Here is a 7,095-nt window from a genome sequence, read left to right on the forward strand (position 1 = left end):
GGGAGACGTATAGAGAGTAGAGTTGGAATAATACACACAGAGCACACAGATACACTGTACAGTAAATGTATGCGTTTTACTTCCAGAAAGGTTTAAGCAAAGTCCAAAATAAGCAGTCCAAAAAGTCATTCACAGGTAAATCAGTCAGTTTTTTTCAATCCAGGGATAATCCAAATATCAAAGTCCAGTGTCAAAAACAGTTCAGTATCAGACTTACATTAAATCCAGGAATATCAGTCAATTAGAAGAAATGGAGGAGCGGCAATATTTTCCAACAGAAGGAAACAGAGATACACTCAGATACACTCTCTTCTGAGACTAAGACTAAAACAATCCAGGTTTCTGGCTCCATTTTATGGCCCTTTGAAAAACCACACCCAATTGCAGTTTTTGCAATCTCTTAAAGACATAGTATGAAAATGTTTATCCTGGTTTATATATTTCTAACCCAAATACCTGTTAGGTGACTTATATTCCTAACAACGGGCAAGTTATACAGATTCAGTACAAGAATGAAGACATTCAGGTTACATCAAAAAGGATTACTTGTATCAACACCCCACCCTTCTCCTTCCACTGAAGAATGGCATATACACGGATCTGATACACGTGAGACGCACGAACCGAATTATTCAATACTCACAAGACAGGAGCGGGTCTGGTTCACCATTCAAAGGTTTATGAAAGAAAATAAGCATTTGCAAACGGGCCTTGAGTCCCTTCCCAAGTGGAGTTGGGTCCAAGAAGAGCAAGCTTCTGTATTCAAACAATACACTTTATACCCCTGCACACAACACGCCATGCCTAAGAAGCCCTCCCCACACACCCCTTATTCTCCATATTCTAAACGACAAGTTTGAGGGTGAGCATGACATTGTTTTCTGTGTTTCGGTGTCTTATCTCGGTTTTGGGCTTCACCTTGGGAGGATATATTCCCTTGTTGCGTAGCCCTTGCAGATCTTCCCGTTCTCCAAGGAGATTGTATCATGTACTTGCAGCCGAACACATTTTAGGTTATAGGGTGGGGGTTTATGCAGAGAAAGAGAAAAAGAGGAAGCTAACAGAAGAGCATCAGAAAGAGCAAAAGGGAATCTTCTATTTATTTTATTTATTTTTTATTTATTTGATTTGCCAATTGTTTACAAGATTATAAGTATAAGTGTATACATAGTTGTGAATACATGAAATGGGTACATATAAAGAAAAATAAAGAAGAATAAGAGAAACAATAGGACAGGGACGGTAGGCATGTTGGTGCGCTTATGCACGCCCCCTACAGACCTCTTAGGAAAGGGGTGAGGTCAATAGTAGACAGTGTAAGGTTAAAGTTTTTGGGTTTTGGGGAAGAAACCACAGAGTCAGGTAGACTAGTATTCCAGGCATTGACCACTCTGTTGCTGAAGTCGTATTTCCTGCAATCAAGTTTGGTGCGGTTAACCTTGAGTTTGTATCTATTGTGTGCTCTTGTGTTGTTACGGTTGTTATTCTAGTCTAACTATATACATTCCATTATAAAACAGTAACTTATAATTCTGTTTCTCTCAGTCAGAAGGTCTCAAAAAAGGGATTGCATGAGCCTCTGTAGCTTTGATCACTAAATGAAAGGCTGTAAGTCGAGGACTTAACCTGCATTTGAAAGGAAATCAAAATAAGTCACTTGGAAATTTCTCCCCTGCTTCATCTGCTTTTAAGCCAGAGTTGGCCACCAGGAGGCGCTGTTGCTGAGCCCTCAAAAGAAGCGGCATCCACTTGGGGGCACATCAGGAGAAGAAATAAGCTTTGCATAACACAGGAAAGAAGATAAAACTCTACATTTCATCACACTGCACAAACAAGAGTTTTGCAAGAGTGAAATTGCCCAATACCAGACCTTTTGAGTTTGGGGGTGCATTTTTCTTGGCTTTCAGTGTTCTTGATTGACAACTTGGGGGGTGTGTGATGATAGGTTTTGTCGGGGATGTGCAGGTATGCAAAATGACAGGACCATCTAACACATCATTGGTACTTTATTATGAAAGAGTGTTTCTCAACTTGGCCGCTTGAAACATGGGTGGACTTCAAATCCCAGAAGGCCCCACGGCAGCTGTGGGAAGTTGACAGCCGTCCATTGCTGACTGAGGAATTGTGGGGATTGAAGTCCACGCATTTTGGCTGGGGAATTCTGGGAGTTGAAGTTTACGCATGCTGGCTGGGGAATTCTGGCAATTGAAGTTTACCCATGCTGGCTAGGGAATTCTGGCAATTGAAGTTTACCCATGCTGGCTAGGGAATTCTGGGAGTTGAAGTTTCATGGTGGCTGGGGGATTCTGGGAACTGAAGTCCAATCATTTGAAAACATGCCGGCCTAGGAATTCTGGGAGTTGAAGTTTCATGGTGGCTGGGGGATTCTGGGCACTGAAGTCCAATCATCTGAAAACATGCCGGCCTAAGAATTCTGGGAGTTGAAGTTTCATGGTGGCTGGGAGATTCTGGGAGTTGAAGTCCAATCATCTGAAAGTACGCCGGCTTGATAATTCTAGGAATTGGGGCATTCTGGTAGTTGAAGCCCAATCCTCTTAAAGCACACCAGCTGAGCAGGTTGGAGAAAGATCCATCTGGAAGGTTTAGCAGGGACAAAGTTGGGATCTCTTCAGCGAAGTTGCCCTTTCCCCTTCAAACTTTTGGGAAAGCGCAGACCACGTCTTCCTTGGAGAACAAATCCACGTTGCCTTCCTGGGCCCAGTTGAAGAGAGCCTGCAGGCGGCAGTCACATGCCCATGGGTTGCCGGAGAGATCGAGAGTGAACTCGGAAGACACGTTGACCAAGGGAGCCTCCAGGGAGGTGATCTCGTTGGCGGAAAGATCCAGCCGCTCCAGATTCTTCAAGGACCGAAAGAGCCCAGGTGGAACGTGGGTCAGGCAGTTGTTTCTCAGGGAGAGGATCCACAGTGTGGGAGTCCCACGGAAGGTGCCGGGGGCGATAGACGCGACCGGGTTGTTTTTCAGAGTTAAAACCGTTAGAAATGCGAGGCCTCGGAACATCTCCGGAGAGAGGCAACGGAGGAGGTTGGAGGAAAGGTCCAGGGACATCAACAGGGTCAATTTACGGAAGCAATCGGGCGGGATCTCCTTCAGCTGATTGTGATCAAGGCGCAGGATCTTGAGTTCCTCCAGGGTTTTGAACCAGGATGGGCGCAGCTCAGTCAGCTGGTTTGTACCGAGGGATAAGTAGGCCAGGCTACCGACGGGCGCGAAGAGATCTGCAGGTAGATCTTCCAGGAGATTTCCAGAGAGGTCCAGGGAGTGCAGTGCTGGGAGGTTACGGAAGAGGCCGCTTGGAAGGGTCTTCAGCTGGTTGCCGAGCAGATAAAGCCCCTGGAGCTCTGGGAGACCCTGCAGGGCCTCCGCACCCAGGTTGGAGATCTGGGTGGACTGAACGGTGATTGTCTTGGTTTCACTGGGGAAGCCGGAGGGAAATTCGCGGAGCGACGACGAGTTGCAGACAAAACTAGAGTTGCTTTCTGGACCCGGATATTGGGGCAGGCAGGGAGGAACCTGCTGCGTGTAGCTGTTCAGCGACATCACAAGGCAGGCGATCAGAAGAGGTGGAGCTGGAGGCCTCATCCTATGGAGAAGCCGGAGAGAGAAAAGAGAGGCGGCAACATCTTAAGTTTCCCTTCTGTTCTGACCTAGGCTTCACCAAAACCACGAAGCAGATTCCTCGTCCCGACAAAACCCCTTTTAATAAGCTAATGGGAATTCCTCTCATTCACTTTCCAGCAAAGTCCCAGAAAACAGTCTTTCAAGAGTGATTTACAACTACAGACCTTTATCAGGCTTGGAGAGTTGCCAGGCCGATAGCTTCCAAATGCCACTCTGTAGAAGACAATACCTGGCAAGGAGTCACGAACGAATCTTCACCCTAATTGAATGAACTAATGGTCTCCTGCAAACCCCACTCCCCTTTCTCTCCTCTTTATTCCCTATGGGAGGGCCAATTCACCATCCCCCTGTGCCTTTACTCCCGAGTTGACCCTTGTTCCTTAACTGTTCCCTTCTCCTGGCAGCTCTGTGCATACGCACACTGGGAACAGGCTCCAACTGTTCTTCTGCCCCACTGATCTCCTACTCCAAAGGCAGCTGATAACTGTCTGACGGCCATGGCCCCATCTCTGCCTCCAATGCAGAGCCCTTGTCAGAGCCTTCCCCAGACTCCAGGACTGGCCCAGGTTCCTCCCCAACCTCCTCACTGTCTACCACCAGCTCTGCTGGCTGCTGCAGGGCCACAACACCTTTCTCACATGTCCCAGCCAGGAACCCTCTCCCCCTCCTCTGTTTCTTCCTTCCATTCCCAGATGTGGAATGGATTTTTTCTTCTGTTCAATTCCACCGTCATCAACCTATTGCTCAATTGGGGTTGAGCGCTCTCCAGAAATACCTGCAGTGCCTCCCGGCTGTGTTATTTCCAATTTTGATAAGGGGCTCGGAATAGAAGGTGGTCAGACTGGGCTGAGGCTGTCGACTGGAAGTGCTATTCAACTCTTTTCTTTCTCTTTCTCCTTCCTTCCCTTCATCTCTTTTTCCTTCCTTCCTTCGTTCGTTCCTTCGTTCGTTCATTCGTTCCTTCCTTCCTTCCTCCCTCTCTCCCTTCCTTTCCCTTGACCTCCCTCTGTTTCTTCTTCTTTCCTTCCTTCCTCTCTCCCTTCCTTTCCCTTGACCTCCCTCTACTTCTACTTCCTCCCTGCCTCCTATCCATCCCTTGCTCTTTTTTTCATTCCTTCCTCCCTTTCTTTCTCCCCACTCCCTCCTACCCTTACCTCCATCCTTCTACTTTTCCTTCCTTCCTTCCTTCCTTCCTTCCTTCCTTCCTTCCTTCCTTCCTTCCTTCCTTCCTTCCTTCCTTCCCACCTTGCCTCCCTCTTCCTTGCCTCCTCCATTTTAAACCCCCAAGAACTCCCCACCCTGTAAGGCCCGCTAGCCATGATTCCTAGTTTGCCTCTTCTTGCCATTTCTTTCTTCCAAAATGTAAAAATTATTTAGGGTCCAACATTTCTGTTCCTCGGTAAGAAAATCTTAAGGACTAGAAATCTGGAAAAAGGGGAATCAAACTGATGTGACCTTTTGCAGCTTCCATGACTTTGATTACCACACCTTCCTTCCTTCCTTCCTTCCTTCCTTCCTTCCTTCCTTCCTTCCTTCCTTCCTTCCTTCCTCCCTTACTTACTTACTTACTTACTTTTTCTTTCTCCATCTTCCTCCCTTCACTCCCTTCCTCCCTCTCTCCCTTTCTTTGTTTGTTTCTTTCTTTCTTTCCTTCCCTCTTTTTCCTTTTTTCTCCATCTCCCTCCCTTCCTCCCTTTCTTTCTGTCTGTCTGTCTGTCTGTCTGTCTGTCTGTCTGTCTGTCTCTTTCTTTTTCCTTTTTTCTCCATCTCCCTGCCTTCCTCCCCCTCTCTTTCTCTTTCTTTCTTTCTTTCTTTCTTTCTTTCTTTCTTTCTTTCTTTCTTTCTTTCTTTCTTTCTTTCTTTCTTTCTTTCTTTCTTTCTTTCTTTCCATCTCTTTCTTTTTCCTTTTTTCTCCATCTCCCTCCCTTCCTCCCTCTCTCCCTTTCTTTCTTCCTTCCCTCCTTCCCTCTCTCCCTTTCTTTCCTTCTGTCCCTTTCTTTTTCCTTCTTTCTCCATCTTTCTCCCTTCCCTCCCTCTCTTCCTTTCTTTCCTTCCTTCCTTCTGTCTCTTTTTTTCCTTCTTTCTCCATCTTTCTCCCTTCCCTCCCTCCCTCCCTCCCTCCCTCCCTCCCTCCCCCTCTCTTTCTTTCTTTTTCTTTCTTTCTTTCTTTCTTTCTTTCTTTCTTTCTTTCTTTCTTTCTTTCTTTCTTTCTTTCTTTCTTTCTTTCTTTCTTTCTTTCTTTCTCCATCTTTCTTCCTTCCTTCCTTCCTTCCTTCCTTCCTTCCTTCCTTCCACTCAGTTTGTGCAAGTAAGCAAAAGAGTGTGCACTTACCTGTAGCTTTCTCCAAACGGAATGTCTGCCAGCCTCCCTCTTTCTCAAATGCTGGGAACATCAGGAACTCTCCTATATACCTGCTCTGGGGGTGGCGGTGGGGGGTGAATTTGCTGTCCTCAAACATTAGTAAAAATTTCCCTTGTCCTGATTGCATCATGGGGACAACAAACAAAAACAAAAAAAAAGATTCAGTGCACAACTGAACCTCTGTTCAAGGGCAAAGACCAATGTTGACACTTCCCCTTTACCTGAAGTGGTGTTTTTTTGGTTTTTTTTTTTGCAAAAAGAACATTTCTCTGTTGTTCTTTTTTGGAAAAGAAACAATTTCCTCATCTCTTTTGAAACACTGCCTAAAACAAGGAGGGGAAAAAAAAACACACACCTAGGTCTCAGGTTGCTCCCATTTCCACATGACGCTCAAAAAAGCGTCTCAAGAAGAAATGGGAAAAGTGCAGAGAAGATCAAAGGCCTGGAAACAACAACATACGAAGAACGGTTGCAGGATTTGGGTTTGGCTAGTCTAAAGAAAAGGACTGAGGGGGGACTGGATAGCAATATTCTAGTATTTGAGGGGCTGCCACAAATAGGAGGGGATCAAATCATTCTCCAAAACACCACAAGGCAGGACAGGAAACAATGGATGGTACATATTAAGAGATCAAAAAATGGGACTGGATAAAAAGAAAGATATTTTTGAAGAGAAGATAGGGGCTTGGGCAGATCCTCCAGAGTATGGCAGTAAAAGATAGTAGAGATGGAAGAAATATTTGGGTTAAATATAGAGTGGTACTAATACCACCCTATAAAGCTTTAGTAAGACCACACCTAGAGTACCGCATCCAGTTTGGGTCACCACATTATAAAAAAGATGTTGAGACTCTAGAAAATGTGCAGAGAAGAGCAACCAGGATGATTAGGAGACTGGAGACTAAAACATACGAAGAAAGGTTGCAGGAACTGGGCCTGGCTAGTCTAGGGAAGAGAAGGACCAGGGGAGACATGATAGCAGTCTTCCAATATTTGAGGAGGGGCTGCCACAGAGAGGAGGAGGGGGTCAAGCTATTTTCTAAAGCCCCTGAAGGCCAGACAAGGAATAATGGATGGAAATTGAACAAGGA

General features: G+C 45.8%; 1 pseudogene across 1 annotated transcript; it reads right to left on the minus strand.

The window, feature by feature from the left end:
* Window positions 1–1,498: 1,498 nt before the first annotated feature.
* Window positions 1,499–6,072, minus strand: LOC148133567 (phospholipase A2 inhibitor beta pseudogene; annotated as a pseudogene). The gene is made up of 2 exons (XR_015746806.1): window positions 5,975–6,072; window positions 1,499–3,604 (listed from the first exon to the last, which is right to left on the minus strand). The product of XR_015746806.1 is annotated as a phospholipase A2 inhibitor beta pseudogene (transcript).
* Between the last annotated feature and the right edge of the window lie 1,023 nt (window positions 6,073–7,095).

This window comes from Notechis scutatus, chromosome 1, assembly GCF_049901735.1.
Source record: "Notechis scutatus isolate UNSWTSFEM ecotype Mainland chromosome 1, rNotScu1.2, whole genome shotgun sequence".
NCBI lineage: Eukaryota > Metazoa > Chordata > Lepidosauria > Squamata > Elapidae > Notechis > Notechis scutatus.